Source organism: Rattus norvegicus, chromosome 16, assembly GCF_021556685.1.
Source record: "Rattus norvegicus strain SHRSP/BbbUtx chromosome 16, alternate assembly SHRSP_T2T, whole genome shotgun sequence".
Taxonomy (NCBI): Eukaryota; Metazoa; Chordata; class Mammalia; order Rodentia; family Muridae; genus Rattus; species Rattus norvegicus.
The window spans coordinates 16,844,164-16,865,366 of record NC_141549.1 but is presented as its reverse complement, the minus strand read 5'-3'; the positions used below and the strand labels follow the sequence as shown (position 1 = coordinate 16,865,366).

Genomic DNA, 21,203 nt, shown 5'->3' with positions numbered 1-21,203 from the left:
CTTGGCAAGAATCCAAGAGTCCAGGGTCACTGGAATACTGGACATGTATCCCCTGTGTCTTCTAGGAAGTTGCGAACCTGAGTCCCATCTTCTGTTGCCATCAGCATTTGGCCTCTTTGGTTTTCACATCGCCCACCGGGTTATACCTTTGTACTCATTAGACAGTGAGCCCAGGGGCCCCAGTCTACTGGTGAGCAGGCTCAACACCATAGTTGTTCTTGAGTCTGCAACTCTGTTCACAGCCATGGTAGCATGGTAGACTGAGTGTTCACTTGCTGTTTTGTAGACTGCAAAAGCAATGCTATTTGGTTAGATGCAACATTGATGGATGAAGAGTTCAGTCACTTCAGTGCAGAGCATTGATGAGACCGTTCTTTAGGACTCTTCCAATCTCTTCATTACAGCTAAGAAACCAAAGCTCAAAGACAGAAGGGTGTTTCCCTTATGCGTAAAGTTAACAACAAGAAAGGATCTCCAGGTCCATAAACCCTGGAAGAGATCTGAATACACAGGAGCTTCACAGAGGGAAACAAACATGACTGTGGCTTCACCAGGGATTTTCTACAGAGGATTAGCAATAGATTCTGGCATTGAGTTCTCTCACTATTAGCTAGTTATAACTGTATAACAAACAACTTCAAAGAACCATACCTGAAAGCAAATAGACCTTTTTAATTTCTTTGTTGTGTCTGAGTTGGTTGGACAGTTCTAGACTGGTTCAGATGATCTTGGCTGATCTCATCGATCTTCCGCTGAGTAGTCAGAAGGTCGCCTATGGCTCCTGACCTTGGAGAACCTTCTATGTGTTCATGTGAATCCTTACATTCTAGCAAGCTAGCCAAATGGTCAACTTTCTGCAGCGTGGCCTTGTTCCCTAAGCCTTCCTTTCCCTACCAGCACTTAGTTCAAGTTAGGAAAGCTTAGGACTCCTCCTGTCAGAATGAACCTCTCCTGACACTGTTATTACCCACATGACCCCTCTCTGCCTGCTTCCCTACTGTCAAATCTAGTGGACTGAAGACCTTATCTTGTCCTGTGTTTCCTGTGTTTATTGGTCTTGGTGGCAAACCGCTCTCCTAGTCCAGACCAAGTTCTCTGTCCTCTCAATTCTCTCCAGTGGGAGGGCCGAACCTAGTGTCGTGTGGATGCAGAGTTACGGTGTCTTGATGGCTGCTTGGCATCTGGAAAGGAACACCCTTATGGGCTGTACTGGGCGTGGCTCTAGCTCTGAGAAAGAAACCAGAAATGCTTAGCAGGAAAATGTGCTAATTGAGCAGAACTATCTGTACCTTTACTCTAGTCTGTTGGCGCCCAAAGAGCGTGTGAACTCTGAAGGTGGACTGCAGGAAGCGGATATGAAGTACTGATAGGACCTCTGAAGGTCACAAAGGTGATGGTGCTTCCAGTCTTCCTCGGTCTGTTCTCTTTGTGGCTCATTTTACACCAAGCATTCTGGGACTCTTTTATATTTTTAATGTTTTATTTTTGTATGTTTTACATTCTTTTTTAATTTTAATTTTTATTATTTTATTTAATCCTTTTATTTTTTACAGTCTAGATTTTATTCCTCTCCTAGTCCACCCTCTGACATCCCATACCTCCTCCTCCCCAGCCCCCTCCATCTCCACAAAGATGTTCCCATCCCCATCCCCCACCTCACCAGACCTCTAAATTCCCTGGGGCCTCCAGTCTCTTGAGGGTTAGGTGCATCTTCTCTGATTGAACCTAGACCTGGCAGTCCTTTGCTATATAAGTGTTGGGGGACTCAAATTAGCTGGTGTATACTGCCTGGTTAGTGATCCAGTGTCTGAGATATCTTGGGGGTCCAGCTTAATTGAAACTGCTGGTCCTCCTACAGGGTCACCCTCCTCCTCAGTTTTTTCCAGCATTTTCATAATTCAGCTGTAGGGGTCAGCAGCTTCTGTTCATTGGTTGGTAGCAAAGATTTGCATCTGACTCTTTCAGCTGCTTGTTGGGTCTTTTGGAGGACAGTCATGGTCCCTTTGTGAGTGCTCCAGAGCCTCAATAATGGTGTCAGGCCTTGGGGCCTCCCCTTGAACTAGATTCTACTTTGGGTCTGTCGCTGGACCTCCTTTTCTTCAGGCTCCTCTCCGTTTCCATCCCTGTAGTTCTTTCGTACAGGAACAATTACGGGTCAGAGATTTGACTTTCTGCTGGAGGTGGGCTCTGCAAGTTCCCTCTCCCCACTGTAGGGCATTTCATTTAATGTCCCTTCCTTTGAGTCCTGAGAGTCTCTCACCTCCCACGTCTCTGATGCATTCTGGAGGGGAGTCCTCCAACCTCCAACCTCCTGAGGTTGCCTTCTTCCATTTTTTTTCTGCTGGCCCTCAGGGTCTGGAACTTTTTAAAATGCAGTCTGATTCCATTACATCTGTGCTGTGTTATCACTAACCTCATTTTATACATGAACAAAAGAAACGCACTACACACACACACACACACACACACACACACACACACACACACACACACACACACACACAAAACAAAACAAAACAAAACACAACAAAAAACTAAAAACCAAAACCTCTCTAAACCCTGGTCCAAGGTTCACCAGGTCCAGGTGACAGTAGTTTTCCACACCGAACTTATGTTAATCACCTGTTCCCCCTCGCCCAGAGCTCTGGCCTTTCTCTTCTTCTTGAATAAGCTACCCCCCTTTTCCAGCTCAGACCCTTTGTCCTTGCAATGAGGTTGCCTGCCTTTGATGTCTCTCCCCAGCTCTTTGCTTGGCATATTCAGTCTTATTTTTCACCTGCAATATCTGCTCCTTCGAGAACCCTTTCCTGGATTTTTTTCCAAGGCTATTTTCTTTAAGCTCTGCCAACTTGTCTTCTATCATTCCCAAATTGCTCCCTTATGCCATTGGTATTTATCTTGATGTTCATTGTCTATTCCGCTGTATGAATGTAAGTCTGCAAAGCGAAGCACCTGGCTTGTGTTACCCAGTGCCTGTACAGATGGCATCTATGGAGGAATGGGTAACGTGGGCATTGGCTCTCAGAGCTCAGGCTTTCCAGTCCCAAATATCAGTTCTTGGTACTCAGCACTGAGTCCTTGTAGCTGTATGCTAACTCCTCCACAGAGCTTAGTAACAATTGGACAGGCCAGAGCTGTACGAGAGAGAGAGAGAGAGAGAGAGAGAGAGAGAGAGAGAGAGAGAGAGAGAGAGGACTTTTTAAATTGGTGATATGCCCAACAGATGCAGGACACATGCCTTAATCATCTCTCTCTTCACCCGTCACCTCTACCTCCCAGTTGCCTAGGGGTCAGGTTCAGAAACACAGCCAAGAGAAGCTTGCAATCTTCTATTACTGCCAGTATTGCCAACTTCCAGAAGACCACTATAACATCCCCAATATATGGGTCACAATATAGGCTTTGCTGCACCTAAGAACTCAGGCACTCAAAGACTCAGTGGCTACTACCAACTAAGGGTTATTTTATACCCTGCTTTCATGCTCGTTGGCCTAGACATCTAGGCCTCAGACTGAGGTTTTGTTTCCATTGGAAAGTCTAATGGTTTCATGGCATAGGGAAGGGAAAGAGTGAGTCACACAGTAGTCTCAAAATTTCTAGATGGAACAGACACCTGCACAGGTGTCATAGCCAGAGGCAGCCTGGTGTCTTTGGTGTGGTTGGGAGTTTTGAATGACAAAACTCTTGTAACTACGTAGGGTTATGGGTGCCAGTTGTCAGTTGTAGAGTTTAGGGCTCCTGTGTTTGCTCCGCCACAGGGCACAGCTGCTCAGAGTGGCAGGACATGGGATTTGACCATGCTTACCCCGAAGCTTTAGGAAAGCCTGGGGACACTGGTCCAGGGGTGGGAAAGTGCAGTGCAGTCTGAGGCGTGGGACCACTGGAACAGGCTTGGGGGTCCCTGGGCCTGAGACGAGGTCAGGGCCATCTGGTTCTTGGACACCCAGGCACTGCTGGGAGCCAGAGAAGAGATGAGAATGGAGTGGGGGCCTGAAGTGCCACTCCCCACCCCCACTGGATCTAGCCTGGGGCTGGGGTGGGAGTGGTGGTGGTGAAAGTGGAGGAGCTTTGGCAGGTCTCACAGCAAGGCTTCAGCTTGGTGATGGTCATGGCTGGGAGCACAGAGAAGCCTTCTATGGGAGATTAGATGGTAGCTTTATAGGTGAAGGCCTTCTCTGTGGGAGCCATGGCAGATCCCGATGAAAAGGGCTAGTCTATGGGTTTAAGGCATTTATTGTCATGGCAGAAAGTAGATGCTTAAAACTGTACCCCACTTCTCAGGGTGAGCCTGAGATTAAATGCCTTTTGCAGGGAGGAGTGTCTGGGAAGGAAAACTTATTGAATAAATCCTCCGGGCCTTACGGTACATTATTAAAATGGAGATCTTTCTTGAGCCTACGTGATCACAGATCATGTCTTCTGCATTTGGAGGGGCTTGGGGCATGCCCTTATGTGACTGATGGCCACAAATCTATGGGGTGCTGTGGCTAGTGACAGGACCCTGGTGCCTGGGGACAGGTGAAACACCTACTGTCTTTTCAAGGTCTCTGGGGTTTCAAGCTTTAACTCAACTGGGGACCAAACTACCTTTCACAGTCCACACAACTACATCCCACTTGGTGATCTTTCTCTTAGGCCTTCACATCTCTGAAAGAATCATGGGTTAGCTCTTAATGATCCAGAGAAAGCACTCCTGGGCGATTGAGCCATGTTTCCCAGGAGCTGGTATTGGAGCCTTCCTCCATACTGTAACAGTGTATGGTCTGAAGTCCTTGGTGGATCTCCCATTTGGACCTCCACCTTCTTTTCCCCATGTGCATGTTATTACCACTATGGAAATATCTTATGGTGTCTCAGGTGACTGCAGAGTGCAGCTCAAATGTCCCCATGGAGGTGGGGCTTGGTGGTCATGCTTGTTGCTTGGTAGCCAGTGGGGGAGATAGAATGGAGGTGATGAAATTTATCCTTTTTTTTTCCTTTTGGAAGGTCTTAGAGGTCTTTATTTTTATTGTTACTTTTATGCACAAAGACTAGCATGGTCTCTTTCACTGGGTAGACTGTCTTGGATAACACATTCAAGAAGGGTCACTGTATCCAGCTTACTGACGCCTGCGTCCTTTCCATATGGCTAGAATACTGCCTGTACATGCCCAGCAGTGACTCTCACGGAGTTACTGGTCACCAATGTTGCCTTCAGATGCCCAGCTAGGGAAACAGAAATTTGTCTTTAATTTTATTTTCTATTTCAATGGAGAAAAGGGTAAGTTTTATGTTGTCACAGAACAAACAGAACCTAGATTTAAGTCTCAGAATTTATGTAATTGACTTCATGTTTTTCTGACAGTTTCTACCATAAAGCATGTAGGGAGGTTGTTAACACACGGAACAAAACTATTTAGTGACCAAATTTTCATCAGTTTGTGGCAGAATGAAAGAAAAAGGTTCATACATGGAGGATGGCCTACTGCTATGGCTTAGAAAGGAAGGACTATGCTATATTTATATTCCAGGGTTAGATTCCTCTTCAGTTTTCATGTTAAAATGCCCCATTTTTTTCTAAATTGACGGTGATAATTAACAGTGGTTACTTTACTATATTGTACTTTTGTGTAAAAGCAAAACACAAACAGCCCAATTTTGGCTTTTAAGACGTGTGTGTGTGTGTGTGTGTGTGTGTGTGTGTGTGTGCGTATGTGTGTGTGTGTGTAACTTTGTTCATTTTTAAAAATGCTGAAGTAGAGAATACCTGGAAGCTCCCCAATTTTTTCCAACATGGGGTATTCCTGATGGGTAGGTGGTACTGCTTCTGTACCAAGCCCTACAGAGACAGAGAGCTTATTAGCCCACAGGTAGCTGTAACAGTCTGTTAACCCTTTGATAGGGACCCTGCTCATGCCAGGGTTGGCTGGGGAATCTCAGCTGGAGACGTCCTACTTAATGTAGCTCTCATCTTCTGGGAGTACAGGATCCACTTGGATCTCGTCACAGTGATGCTATAGGTAGGAGAGAATTATGAGCAGCATTGGAGTTTCTTGGTCTGCGCTTAGGACCAGTGCACTGTGAGTTCTGCTTTGTGCAGCTGGTCACAATTTGTCAGTCCTCCTCCTCCTGCTCCTCCTCCTCCTTCTCCTCTTCCTCTTCCTCCTCTTCTTCCTCTTCCTCCTCCTCCTCTCCCCTCCTCCTCTTCTTCCTCTTCTTCCTCTTCCTCCTCCTCTCCCCTCTTCCTCCTCCTCTCCCCTCTTCCTCCTCCTCTCCCCTCCTCCTCTTCCTCCTCTTCTTCCTCCTCCTTCCACTCCTCCTCCTTCCACTCCTCCTCCTCCTCCTCTCCCTCCTCTTCCTCTTCCTCCTTCCCCCTCCCCCTCCTCTTCCTCCTCTTCTTCTTCCTCCTCCTCTTCCACTTCCTCCTCCTCTTCCACTTCCTCCTCCTCTTCTTTCTTTTACTCATACGTTTCCTCATTTTTCGTCCTTGTATGATACTGCAGAGTTATATATTAAAAGGTGTTAGCAGGTTAGGAAGATCTTGAGAAGAGGCTTTACCTCTTTCAGGAAATACAGTGTAATGAAATGAGCTCAGAGCACAGATGGGAAGACAAGTGGAATGGAGATTATCTTCCCCCTGGGACCAACTTTGGAAGTTAATCAGTCCTCTGCTTAAAAAAAAAAAAGCAGAAAAGCAGTCCCTTTTCTTCTTTGCTCATTGCCACAACCCAAGAATTATGAGAGACTTGCAGTTTTTCCTGAGGAGTGCCAGCACATAAGCTTGTCTCTGGGAAAAAGCTATTTTGGGACTTTAGCGTGTGTCTGACATTATTGAATGTTCTCTGTCAGAACATTGGCTCATTCAGAAAAAAAATTCTCTTCCTTAGCTTTACTTCTAGAAAAGATTTAAAATGTGCTCCATGGTTTATTGTCTTGGCAGTGACCCATGGTGGCCTTGCTACTGCCCTTGGGGCTTAGCACAGAAAAGGGTTATGTGGTTGAGCATGGGTGTGGCATTGGTGAGTCCTGTTGAGTTCTGCTCAGACACTGTGAGTGGGTCCCAAGTGGACTCACCCTAATTTAAACGAGGCTGACATGACCCAGGTGGCAAACCACTGCTATGGCACTCGCTGTGGTAAGCACTGAATATGAAGTTGGTAGTCCCCATCTTTGTAGAAAGCACTGTCTTCAGGGAGCCTAGAAGTTAGGATGGCTTTCTGTTCACAACCCTTCTGATGTTTCACTTCCATGTAGTTCTTCATGTTTTACTTGTACTATGTAGTTCTATGTACAACATCCCACATCATTGTCAAGGGCTTCTTAAACTGGATATGGACATCCCTTTACGGGTGACCACCATGAAGCCCAGAAAGCTGGAGGAACTGACCAGTAAATCCAGGAGCTTAAACAAGACACAGGATTTTATATACTCTATTTTGAATGTTTCATTCCTCCTTGAATTCTATGCCATCTAGGGATAGATATTAGGATAAAAAATATCCTATAAATATGGGTTTATAAATGCTTATTGAGAATAACTTGTGGAACAACCTTCCACTCACTCTCCCTGCTCCATGACCTTGCAGAGCAGACCTGATCTGCATCCTATAACCTAACTTGAGGAGGTGTCTGAGAGTGTTCAGTTTGTTCTTAGTGATTTCTTTCTGGGCCTAGAATTTCCAAGACAGACAGAGAGTGAGGTACTTACCCATGATGTACTCACCCTTAGCTTCCAAGATTGGTGGGGAGGAAGCTGGAGTGAGACTTTGAGGCTGTTTCTGTTCATGGATGGAGTTCAGGAATAGTTGCTGAGATCTCAGGACCATGAGCTTAAGCACTAAAACTTTATGAGAGACATCAACCAACAGTGGGTACAATAGCAACATCTGGTCTTACTCTGAGGGTTGCAAGTATTAAATTTTACAAACAAGTACTATTGCTTGTTATATGCGATGATTAACACAGTGGTCTTGGAAGGTGAACAATGGGACTTGAAGTGTACACCCCAGTGGCTTCATACCTCCAGGCTATACCGTAAATCAGTCTTCTCACTCAGATGAGAAGGAAATGATGTGACTCCACCAAGACAATACTGATTTAGCCTTCCCACTTAAAAAAATAAAAAGCTCAAATCAAAAATTTCTTTTATTATGATTATCTTAGGGATTTTTTTGTTCGCCGTGACCATGGCAACTCTTATAAAGGAAAACTTAATCAGGACTGGCTTACAGTATCAGAGGTTTAGTCCACTATCATCATGACAGGAAGCACGGCAGCATCCAGGCAGACATGATGTTGGGGAAGGAGCTCAGAGTTCTACATCTTGATCCAAAGGCAGCCACAAGAAGACTGATTCTTCCACACTGACCATAGCTTGAGCATAGGAGACTTCAAGCCTGCCCTGACAGTGACACACTTCCTCCAACAAGGCCACACCTACTCCATAAGGTTACAACTCCTAATAGTGCCACTTCCTGTAGGCCAAGCATTCAAACACACAAGTCTATGGGGGGTGCATTCATATTCAAACCACCATACTCATTATTATTTTGAAGTCATTTCTAAAAGCCATAGGTGTCACACAGCCATTTGGAGGGCTGGTGTGTACGTCCAGTTAAAGAGCTCTCTTTTTTGTTTTTCTTTTTTTCTTTTTCTTTTTCGGAGCTGGGGACCAAACCCATGGCCTTGTGCTTGCTAGGCAAGCGCTCTGCCACTGAGCTAAATCCCCAACCCCAAGAGCTCTCTTAAGACCCTGAGCAGAAGTTGAAAAGAAAAATCTTCCACCAGTTTGGTCTCAAATGAAAAGCTGTCTTGAGGTGTAAAGAGTAGGTCACTTGGACCCATTTTCTTTGCCATTGTAGCGCTGAGGATTAAATCTGAGGCCTTGCAAATGCGAGGCAAGCATTCTTCTGGTGAGCTATGAGCTAAGGATCTTCTACCAGTTTTGCTGAAGGTATTTCCCACCAAGAAATAAAAGAATTGTTTTCATTCTTTTCCGGAAAATGTGCATTGGTTAGATAGGCCCAAAGGGGATTAAGAAGAACAATATTACTTTTGCTTAAGGAAGGCAGAGTGCCCTGGTATCCCTAAGGTTCTGACTTCCCTTTAGTTTTCTATAATTCTACTGCTGGCTCTGCTCCCAATCCCTGCCTATGATACAGAGCTTTCTACGTGGGCACACAAAGGCATCATTTAGCTCTGTGGATTCCATGGATAGGAGAAGTGTGACTCCTCGTTTTCAAGCATGTATCTTTGCAACTATGTCTGGCCACACCTGTGGGAGTATGATGGCTTTTTATATTTTAATAGGCTTTTGAACATTTACTTTGTTTTGGCACTATATTGAACACCCATTGGCTATCTAATACTTCATTCTCCAGCACCGTGTCTGCCTGGAGGCTGCCATGCTTCCATACCATAAGGATAATGGACCTAAACCTATGAAACTATAAGCTAGCCCCAACGAAATGTTTTCTTTATAACAGTTGCCGTGGTCATGGTGTCTCTTCATAGCAATAAAACCCAAACTAAGAGTACGTAATAATACTGACCACTTTGTGTATGGGGCTCACAGTATGCTAGACATTATTTAGGTTCCATGTTTACTTAGGGTTTTATTTATTTATTTTTTTTTGTGAGATCACCAGGCACTGGGCATGCTATTATATAGATGTAGAAATGGAGGTCCAAAGAACTAAAGCTTCTTGCCTCAAGCTACACTGCTAGTAAATGGGAATGGAGGGCTTCACGTTCGGAGATCCGGCTCCGTAATCTCAAGTGCTTTCCACTGTGTTCAGCCATGTCACCGTCTCATCAGTGAAGAAACTGAGACTCTGAAATTGCCTCAAGGAACCACAGTGAAGGGGAACAGTCCTTGTAGATCCTGAACATTGAGGTGATCGTGCCTTTAGGGAGTACTCGGTTGTCCTGGGCTTGTTTCTGCCTGGAACTTGGTGCTTCTTCTGAGGTTGCTGGCATTCTTCCCCTGTCCCCCAGGGAACTTCTGAAGTGTGCTGTCTGAGTTTTATGCGGTCTGCAAAGGTCTTAGGTAATAAATACGGTAAAACAGGAACTTACTATTTTGGGGTCTGTTGAGTTACCTGACCAGGGGCATTAGGAGGTCAGCTCCCTGTGTTAAGGTATTTAAATAATTAAAAACAAATACATGTAGTCGGTAGAGGAGAGTCATGGAGATATGGAAGAAATTGGAGAGGGGGGAGTCAGGGCTTGATTTAATCAAAACACATCACCAAACAATAAATTAAAAAGTAGCAGGCTTATAGCAATAGGTGATTATAGAAGTTAGAGACAGAGGGCTTTGGTCACGATTGTAACAGTGTAGTAGATATTGCACAGTACAGTGCTGGGGTCCCAGTCTCTAATGTGTTAGTATTTATCAATGGAAAGAGCCTGGGAGAGAGGAGGCGCATGGCCCTCAGGAGGGAGCCGAATTGTACTCAGAGGACCCCAGTCAGTTCTCAGAGAGAACTTGGTTGTAGAATGGAGAAAGACTGTCTCGAACCCCTCTTCCTGACCTGTGATATGAATGATCTCTTCTGCATGTGCAAATTTGATTTCTGTTCCACTGCCACGCTCTTTCCCAGCCAAAGCCATTCACCAGAAGTGCAGCTGATGAAACCATTCAACCTCGGACTTTAGAGCTTTCAAACTCCGTGCCAAATAAGTCCATCTTAGAGTAAATAAATAAATAAACAACTTGTTGGTTACTCAGGCTACATGTAAGTCTTCAGGGAACTTAGGTTCAGTTGCAGGTGACACAAGAACGCATAGCAGCACAGCCAAAAGGATAGTCAGCTCACATGACTGAAAAGCCACCTTCCCAACACCCCAGTCAGGTCCAGTTTCAGGCTTTACCTGATATGAGGTGCGTGCAGGTCTCAGCCACTGGCCTTCTTCCACTCACTGTTACTTTCATTCTGAAGCAGCTGTTGTTTAAGGTGCCGTGCCTACTTTCTCCCAAGTTCAAGTGCAGCAGCAGAGAGGGAATGCTTTCACTCCACAGTCCCAGTATTTCCCTGCTTTGTTGGCTCTGATTTGCCTATAGAATCAACTCTAAGCCAATCACTGTGGCCTGGTAGATGAGCTGCCCAACTGGGCTGCCTTAAGACTGTCTAGAGCAGGAGTTGACAGAGAGCAAGGGAATGTCCCACTTCCGTTGGCAGAAGAGGGAAGGCAGGACTGAGCAGGGGAGGCTGATCTCTATCTACAGAAGAAAACAGCCTGGTCTCTGCTCTAATGAAGCAATCAGGTGGGTTACAAGACTGACAATGTCTGTAAGTCATTATGAAGTCTAGGTAAGTCCTACATAGAAAACATAATTTTGCTAGGTGCTATCTCTCACTCTGTCATGTACAAATTGGATGTGTTTGTCTCCAAAGGTCCATATGATAAAGACTGTCCACTGGGTGGTGTGATTAGAGGGTAGACAAACCTTGGGAGGCTCTTGGGAGTGTGACCTTGAATGGGATTATAGATGAGATTCCATCACTTCTCTTTGGGTTCCTCCCCAAGAAATGGCCATGTTCCCCTATCCCCATGCTACCCAGCACCTCCACCAGAGACCTACAGTGGGTGTGCCTAACCATAAGCAAACTTGTCTGCTTTTATGTTGACTGTCTAAGGTGCTTTTTGAAGAGACTCTGACCTGCACAAGTGGCCTTAGTGATTAGAACCTGGCACACCAGCTGTGAATAGATAGTCAGGGGCAATAATGTCTCTTGTGCATAAGTATACCTGGAGCAGGGAAGCCTGTCCACTAAACCTCTTGTCTCAGCAGTTAGCCATGGTTCAATTTCATTTGGAAGGATAAAAAAAAAAAAAAAAGAACACATTTGAACACATTCATCACAATCTCTGTGGCTTTCAGATGCTCTGAGAAACTGTTGAGAATGAAGAGCTTAATAACTCCAGCCTTCTTAATGATATTGTCTGCAAAGTGTGGCAATAAGAAAGGAAAGTCACAAAAAAGAATGAGAAATAGCTAAGTGGTAATGGGGGAGTTGTCAGCCGGTGAGGCGAAGCCGCGGCAAAAGCTTTAAGAAATATGCGTGTCAGATAAATTGAGACTCATAAAAAAGGGAACCGGGGCAGCTGGCCTGCCTGCACGCCTTTCTTTCTCAGAGCAGAGCAGTGGCAGAGAAATAAAAAGAGCTCATTTGGTTACTTGGGTGGCTTCGGTTCCTGGCTAATGATTTCCAGGGATGGAATTGGGGTTGAGAAGGAGACAGAGCCCTGGGTCAGGTTTGAGGCTGTGTTAACCAGCAGATTTATGGGTCTATTAGAGTACGGCAACTTTTGGGACTATGAAGTGCCCTCTTTCTGCTGAGCAAATATTTTGGTATCAAATATTGATGCTCGTGGTATTTGAGAGCATCTGAGTGGGATTTGGGACAGGAGTTAGGGGGTGCCAGGATGTGTCTGACTTAAGGTCTATACTTAAAATGCAGCAACAGAGGAAACTAGGTGCTCTTGGCCCCCTTCACTGGGCTGTTGACTGCACATGGCTGACTTTGGACAGTGGGGTCTTACTGGTGGGAGGGTGGAGGTGGTATGGCTTGTTTTCTAACTCAGCATACATCCCTGCTTCTGCACTGTCCTTCTGTGGTAGCCAGGAACCCTGGGCAACTCCAAGGAAGGGCTTGTCTCATGATAGTGGCCCTATCCTCTTCTGGTGATGCACAATGGAGGGCACTGTGGTTATTGGGCTGCTTTGAACTCTGGACACCTGCAGGGAGATTCAAGTGTCCTTCTTCATTCCCATTGAGGGTCCAGGTAGGTGACATCTGAAGTGTATAAAGGAGCACAGTGTATAGGATCTGTGTAAAGGATCTGAAGTGTATAAAGGAGCACAGGGTCAGCTAGGTTTGTGTCCCACTTACGGTAATAGCATCCTACTTCCCACCATGGTCAATGCCTCTGTGAGCCTCTGGTGGTGTTTCACTTATCATTTCTTTTTTTTTTTAATTTTTAATTTTTTTTTTATTAACTTGAGTATTTCTTATATACATTTCGAGTGTTATTCCCTTTCCCGGTATCCGGGCAAACATCCCCCTCCCCCCTCCCCTTCCTTATGGGTGTTCCCCTCCCAACCCTCCCCCCATTGCCGCCCTCCCCCCCCCCATAGTCTAGTTCACTGGGGTTTAAGTCTTAGGAGGACCCAGGGCTTCCCCTTCCACTGGTGCTCTTACTAGGATATTCATTGCTACCTATGGGGTCAGAGTCCAGGGTCAGTCCATGTATAGTCTTTAGGTAGTGGCTTAGTCCCTGGAAGCTCTGGTTGCTTGACATTGTTGTACATATGGGGTCTCGAGCCCCTTCAAGCTCTTCCAGTTCTTTCTCTGATTCCTTCAACGGGGGACCTATTCTCAGTTCAGTGGTTTGCTGCTGGCATTCGCCTCTGTATTTGCTGTATTCTGGCTGTGTCTCTCAGGAGCGATCTACATCCGGCTCCTGTCGGTCTGCACTTCTTTGCTTCATCCATCTTGTCTAATTGGGTGGCTGTATATGTATGGGCCACATGTGGGGCAGGCTCTGAATGGGTGTTCCTTCAGTCTCTGTTTTAATCTTTGCCTCTCCCTTCCCTGCCAAGGGTATTCTTTTTCCTCATTTAAAGAAGGAGTGAAGCATTCACATTTTGATCATCCGTCTTGAGTTTCATTTGTTCTAGGGATCTAGGGTAATTCAAGCATTTGGGCTAATAGCCACTTATCAATGAGTGCATACCATGTATGTCTTTCTGTGATTGGGTTAGCTCACTCAGGATGATATTTTCCAGTTCCAACCATTTGCCTACGAATTTCATAAACTCGTTGTTTTTGATAGCTGAGTAATATTCCATTGTGTAGATGTACCACATTTTCTGTATCCATTCCTCTGTTGAAGGGCATCTGGGTTGTTTCCAGTTTCTGGCTATTATAAATAAGGCTGCGATGAACATAGTGGAGCATGTGTCTCTTTTATATGTTGAGGCATCTTTTGGGTATATGCCCAAGAGAGATATAGCTGGCTCCTCAGGCAGTTCAATGTCCAATTTTCTGAGGAACCTCCAGACTGATTTCCAGAATGGTTGTACCAGTCTGCAATCCCACCAACAATGGAGGAGTGTTCCTCTTTCTCCACATCCTCGCCAGCATCTGCTGTCACCTGAGTTTTTGATCTTAGCCATTCTCACTGGTGTGAGGTGAAATCTCAGGGTTGTTTTGATTTGCATTTCCCTTATGACTAAAGATGTTGAACATTTCTTTAGGTGTTTCTCAGCCATTCGGCATTCCTCAGCTGTGAATTCTTTGTTTAGCTCTGAACCCCATTTTTTAATAGGGTTATTTGTTTCCCTGCGGTCTAACTTCTTGAGTTCTTTGTATATTTTGGATATAAGGCCTCTATCTGTTGTAGGATTTGTAAAGATCTTTTCCCAATCTGTTGGTTGCCGTTTTGTCCTAACCACAGTGTCCTTTGCCTTACAGAAGCTTTGCAGTTTTATGAGATCCCATTTTTCGATTCTTGATCTTAGAGCATAAGCCATTGGTGTTTTGTTCAGGAAATTTTTTCCAGTGCCCATGTGTTCCAGATGCTTCCCTAGTTTTTCTTCTATTAGTTTGAGTGTGTCTGGTTTGATGTGGAGGTCCTTGATCCACTTGGACTTAAGCTTTATACAGGGTGATAAGCATGGATCGATCTGCATTCTTCTACATGTTGCCCTCCAGTTGAACCAGCACCATTTGCTGAAAATGCTATCTTTTTTCCATTGGATGGTTTTGGCTCCTTTGTCAAACTCAAGTGACCATAGGTGTGTGGGTTCATTTCTGGGTCTTCAATTCTATTCCATTGGTCTATCTGTCTGTCTCTGTACCAATACCATGCAGTTTTTATCACTATTGCTCTGTAATACTGCTTGAGTTCAGGGATAGTGATTCCCCCTGAAGTCCTTTTATTGTTGAGGATAGCTTTAGCTATCCTGGGTTTTTTGTTATTCCAGATGAATTTGCAAATTGTTCTGTCTAACTCTTTGAAGAATTGGATTGGTATTTTGATGGGGATTGCATTGAATCTGTAGATTGCTTTTGGTAAAATAGCCATTTTTACTATATTAATCCTGCCAATCCATGAGCATGGGAGATCTTTCCATCTTCTGAGGTCTTCTTCAATTTCTTTCCTCAGTGTCTTGAAGTTCTTATTGTACAGATCTTTTACTTGCTTGGTTAAAGTCACACCGAGGTACTTTATATTATTTGGGTCTATTATGAAGGGTGTCGTTTCCCTAATTTCTTTCTCGGCTTGTTTCTCTTTTGTATAGAGGAAGGCAACTGATTTATTTGAGTTAATTTTATACCCAGCCACTTTGCTGAAGTTGTTTATCAGCTTTAGTAGTTCTCTGGTGGAACTTTTGGGATCACTTAAATATACTATCATATCATCTGCAAATAGTGATATTTTGACCTCTTCTTTTCCGATCTGTATCCCCTTGATCTCCTTTTGTTGTCTGATTGCTCTGGCTAGAACTTCAAGAACTATATTGAATAAGTAGGGAGAGAGTGGGCAGCCTTGTCTAGTCCCTGATTTTAGTGGGATTGCTTCAAGTTTCTCTCCATTTAGTTTAATGTTAGCAACTGGTTTGCTGTATATGGCTTTTACTATGTTTAGGTATGGGCCTTGAATTCCTATTCTTTCCAGGACTTTTATCATGAAGGGGTGTTGAATATTGTCAAATGCTTTCTCAGCATCTAATGAAATGATCATGTGGTTCTGTTCTATCAGTTTGTTTATATAATGGATCACGTTGATGGTTTTCCTTATATTAAACCATCCCTGCATGCCTGGGATGAAGCCTACTTGATCATGGTGGATGATTGTTTTGATGTGCTCTTGAATTCGGTTTGCCAGAATTTTGTTGAGTATTTTTGTGTCGATATTCATAAGGGAAATTGGTCTGAAGTTCTCTTTCTTTGTTGTGTCTTTGTGTGGTTTAGGTATAAGAGTAATTGTGGCTTCGTAGAAGGTATTCGGTAGTGATCCATCTGTTTCAATTTTGTGGAATAGTTTGGATAATATTGGTATGAGGTCTTCTATGAAGGTTTGATAGAATTCTGCACTAAACCCGTCTGGACCTGGGCTCTTTTTGGTTGGGAGACCTTTAATGACTGCTTCTATTTCCTTAGGAGTTATGGGGTTGTTTAACTGGTTTATCTGTTCCTGATTTAACTTCGATACCTGGTATCTGTCTAGGAAATTGTCCATTTCCTGAAGATTTTCAAGTTTTGTTGAATATAGGTTTTTATAGTAAGATCTGATGATTTTTTGAATTTCCTCCGTATCTGTAGTTATGTCTCCCTTTTCATTTCTAATTTTGTTAATTTGGACGCACTCTCTGTGTCCTCTCGTTAGTCTGGCTAAGGGTTTATCTATCTTGTTGATTTTCTCAAAGAACCAACTTTTGGTTCTGTTGATTCTTTCTATGGTCCTTTTTGTTTCTACTTGGTTGATTTCAGCTCTGAGTTTGATTATTTCCTGCCTTCTACTCCTCCTGGGTGTATTTGCTTCTTTTTGTTCTAGAGCTTTTAGGTGTGCTGTCAAGCTGCTGACATATGCTCTTTCCTGTTTCTTTCTGCAGGTACTCAGCACTATGAGTTTTCCTCTTAGCACAGCTTTCATTGTGTCCCATAAGTTTGGGTATGTTGTACCTTCATTTTCATTAAATTCTAAAAAGTTTTTAATTTCTTTCTTTATTTCTTCCTTGACCAGGTTATCATTGAGTAGAGCATTGTTCAATTTCCACGTATATGTGGGCATTCTTCCCTTATTGTTATTGAAGACCAGTTTTAGGCCGTGGTGGTCCGATAGCACGCATGGGATTATTTCTATCTTTCTGTACCTGTTGAGGCCCGTTTTTTGACCAATTATATGGTCAATTTTGGAGAAAGTACCATGAGGAGCTGAGAAGAAGGTATATCCTTTTGCTTTAGGATAGAATGTTCTATAAATATCCGTTAAGTCCATTTGGCTCATGACTTCTCTTAGTCTGTCGACATCACTGTTTAATTTCTGTTTCCATGATCTGTCCATTGATGAGAGTGGTGTGTTGAAATCTCCCACTATTATTGTGTGAGGTGCAATGTGTGTTTTGAGCTTTAGTAAGGTTACTTTTACGTATGTAGGTGCCCTTGTATTTGGGGCATAGATATTTAGGATTGAGAGTTCATCTTGGTGGATTTTTCCTTTGATGAATATGAAGTGTCTTTCCTTATCTTTTTTGATGACTTTTAGTTGAAAATTGATTTTATTTGATATTAGAATGGCTACTCTAGCTTGCTTCTTCTGACCATTTGCTTGGAAAGTTGTTTTCCAGCCTTTCACTCTGAGGTAGTGTCTGTCTTTGTCTCTGAGGTGTGTTTCCTGTAGGCAGCAGAATGCAGGGCCCTCGTTGCGTATCCAGTTTGTTAATCTATTTCTTTTTATTGGGGAGTTGAGGCCATTGATGTTGAGAGATATTAAGGAATAGTGATTATTGCTTCCCGTTATATTCATATTTGGATGTGAGGTTATGTTTGTGTGCTTTCACTCTCTTTTTTTTGTTGCCAAGACGATTAGTTTCTTGCTTCTTCTAGGGTATAGCTTGCCTCCTTATGTTGGGCTTTACCATTTATTATCCTTTGTAGTGCTGGATTTGTAGAAAGATATTGTGTAAATTTGGTTTTGTCATGGAATATCTTGGTTTCTCCATCTATGTTAATTGAGAGTTTTGCAGGATACAGTAACCTGGGCTGGCATTTGTGTTCTCTTAGGGTCTGTATGACATCAGTCCAGGATCTTCTGGCCTTCATAGTTTCTGGCGAGAAGTCTGGTGTGATTCTGATAGGTCTCCCTTTATATGTTACTTGACCTTTTTCCCTTACTGCTTTTAATATTCTTTCTTTATTTTGTGCGTTTGGTGTTTTGACAATTATGTGACGGGAGGTGTTTCTTTTCTGGTCCAATCTATTTGGAGTTCTGTAGGCTTCTTGTATGCCTATGGGTATCTCTTTTTTTAGGTTAGGGAAGTTTTCTTCTATGATTTTGTTGAAGATATTTACTGGTCCTTTGAGCTGGGAGTCTTCACTCTCTTCTATACCTATTATCCTTAGGTTTGATCTTCTCATTGAGTCCTGGATTTCCTGTATGTTTTGGACCAGTAGCTTTTTCCGCTTTACATTATCTTTGACAGTTGAGTCAATGATTTCTATGGAATCTTCTGCTCCTGAGATTCTCTCTTCCATCTCTTGTATTCTGTTGGTGAAGCTTGTATCTACAGCTCCTTGTCTCTTCTTTTGGTTTTCTGTATCCAGGGTTGTTTCCATGTGTTCTTTCTTGATTGCTTCTATTTCCATTTTTAATTCCTTCAACTGTTTGATTGTGTTTTCCTGGAATTCTTCCAGGGATTTTTGCGATTCTTTCAGGGATTTTTGCGATTCCTCTCTGTAGGCTTCTACTTGTTTATTAATGTTTTCCTGTGTTTCCCTAAGGGAGTTCTTCACGTCTTTCTTGAAGTCCTCCAGCATCATGATCAAATATGATTTTGAAACTAGATCTTGCTTTTCTGGTGTGTTTGGATATTCCATGTTTGTTTTGGTGGGAGAATTGGGCTCCGATGATGCCATGTAGTCTTGGTTTCTGTTGCTTGTGTTCCTGCGCTTGCCTCTCGCCATCAGATTATCTCTAGTGTTACTTTGTTCCGCTATTTCTGACAGTGGCTAGACTGTCCTATAAGCCTGTGTGTCAGGAGTGCTGTAGACCTGTTTTCCTCTCTTTCAGTCAGTTATGGGGACAGAGTGTTCTGCTTTCGGGCGTGTAGGTTTTCCTGTCTACAGGTCTTCAGCTGTTCTTGTGGGCCTGTGTCTTGAGTTCACCAGGCAGCTTTCTTGCAGCAGAAAAGTTGGTCTTACCTGTGGTCCTGAGGCTCAAGTTCGCTCGCGGGGTGCTGCCCACGGGCTCTTTGCGGCGGCAGCAACCAGGAAGACCTGTGCAGCCCCTTCCGGGAGCTTATGCAGCCTCAGGAGTGCCCACCTGACCAGGCGGTGAGGTCTCTTTCCCACGGGGTCTGGGAGCAGAGAGCTGCTGCGGGCCGGGATCCGCGGGTGTGGGACTTCCGGTAAACACAGGACGTGCCCGGTCCTAGAGGAGTTCTGCCTCTGTGTGTCCCGATTTCACCAGGCAGCTTTCTTGCAACAGACAAGTTGGTCTTACCTGTGGTCCCGAGGCTCAAGTTTGCTCGCGGGGTGCTGCCCACGGGCTCTCTGCGGCGGAAGACCAGAGAAGACCTGTGCCGCCCCTTCCGGGAGCTTCAGTGCACCAGGGTTCCAGATGGCCTTTGGTGTTTTCCTCTGGTGTCCGAGATGTATGTACAGAGAGCAGTCTCTTCTGGTTTCCCAGGCTTGTCTGCATCTCTGAAGGTTTAGCTCTCCCTCCCACGGGATTTGGGTGCAGAGAACTGTTTATCCGGTCTGTTTCCTTCAGGTTCCGGTGGTGTCTCAGGCAGGGGTCCTGCCGCTCCTGGGCCCTCCCCCACGGGAGCCCAGAGGCCTTATACAGTTTCCTCTTGGGCCAGGGATGTGGGCAGGGGTGGGCAGTGTTGATGGTCTCTTCCCCACTTATCATTTCTTAATGTTCTCCATGTTTGTGGGTTCTGTATCCATGGGTTCACCAACTGAGGATGGAAAAAATATATATCATTGAATTAGATATCTATCTAGAGATGATTTAATGTACCCAGTATGGAAGGTTTTCATACGTTTTGTGCAAATACAGAGTCATGTTATGTGGATGGATCCTAGAATCATCTTCCTCAGGTACATGGGGTCACTGGACTTAATCTCCCAGTGTCTGGTTATGAGCCTGTCTATATTGGAAAGACTGCAGAACCATTTCCTCTTTGTAGATTCTAATAGCTATCTCCTCTCCACATCACAGCCTTGGGAATTCTCCATCAATTCCCCGGTCTTGGCTCACCTAGAACTCAGCCAGCTGAGAAACTTCACACTTCTAGGTTGAGTCTCCTTGGGGAAGGGACAAGTTGTACTATTCCACACTATGCTCACCCAGTACTCCTGTTTGCTGCATAGGAGGATCTGGGAGAGTATAGACTGACGGACTTTTCCGTTCTTCTGCTGTGAGACCGTGGTAGGTAATTCAGTCTTTTTATGCCTCGTTTTCTACCATGAAAAATGGTGTGTGTGTGTGTGTGTGTGTGTGTGTTTGTGTGTGTATGTATAAAAATATCTGTCTCAAAGGACTAGTGTGAAGCCAAATGATGGATTCCTCTCAAACAGTGGTTGGCACAAATAAACCAGTTATGGGACTACACTTCCTCTGTGCTACTTATTGATATCCCAAGTCCAGACACATTTCTAGACATGTGGATAGAGTGGAAGAAAATAACCCCAGAAAGTTGTTGTTCTGATAAGTCTTAGATTTGTGTAAATATAATTTTAATATAAACAACTACTATTGAAACCATACATTTAATGTAGAATTGTATGATGTACTGTAGTAGTATGGTCTAAGTTTTTGTTGCTGTTGTTCATTTATTAACATGTTTTTGGAGATTCCTGGTCTGTGCCCACAGTGGGGGCTTTCATCAGGTGACTGTACCTCCAGGGGACATTTTCGGTGGTAACAACTGGGAGGGGGTTTGGCATTTGGGAGGAAGAGTTTAAAATACCAAGTAGCACTCAGGTTGATAAGTCCTGATCTATGGATCTATGTCTGGGCATCTCGCTATATCCTTGTATAGCTTCCAGGAGTTTGTTCTCACTGGAGCAGTGAGAAAAGACAAAGACAGAGAGACACACAGACAGAAAACCTGGGATTGCATGAATTGGGTGCTCTACTGGAGAAACGACAGCACCCCAGTGCATCATGTCCATTATATAGAGTTGAACAAGAAGGCCAGATTTCTGGGTACAGCTGAACAAAGAGGTAGAGTTATTACATGCAGATATGCAAGGAAGAGGGGCTGTATTATACAGCTGGATCAAGGAGACAGGTTTGGTTGGAACAGTCTCTGGATGGGAGAAAACTTCAGGCTCTAAGTGTCTGAAGGGAGAAAACGAAAGTGGACTTTTTTTGTACACACTATCAACATCTACACATGGCCCAGAATGGAAGGCTTTGCCAAATTTTCTGAGCCTTAGCCTCACTGAGAAGGCTTTGCCATTCCTCCATGGGTCTGAGCC

General features: G+C 44.1%; 1 protein-coding gene across 2 annotated transcripts in view; it reads left to right on the top strand.

The window, feature by feature from the left end:
- Sh2d4b (SH2 domain containing 4B) overlaps nt 1-21,203 on the top strand; it is a 101,297-nt gene that overhangs the window by 57,078 nt on the left and 23,016 nt on the right.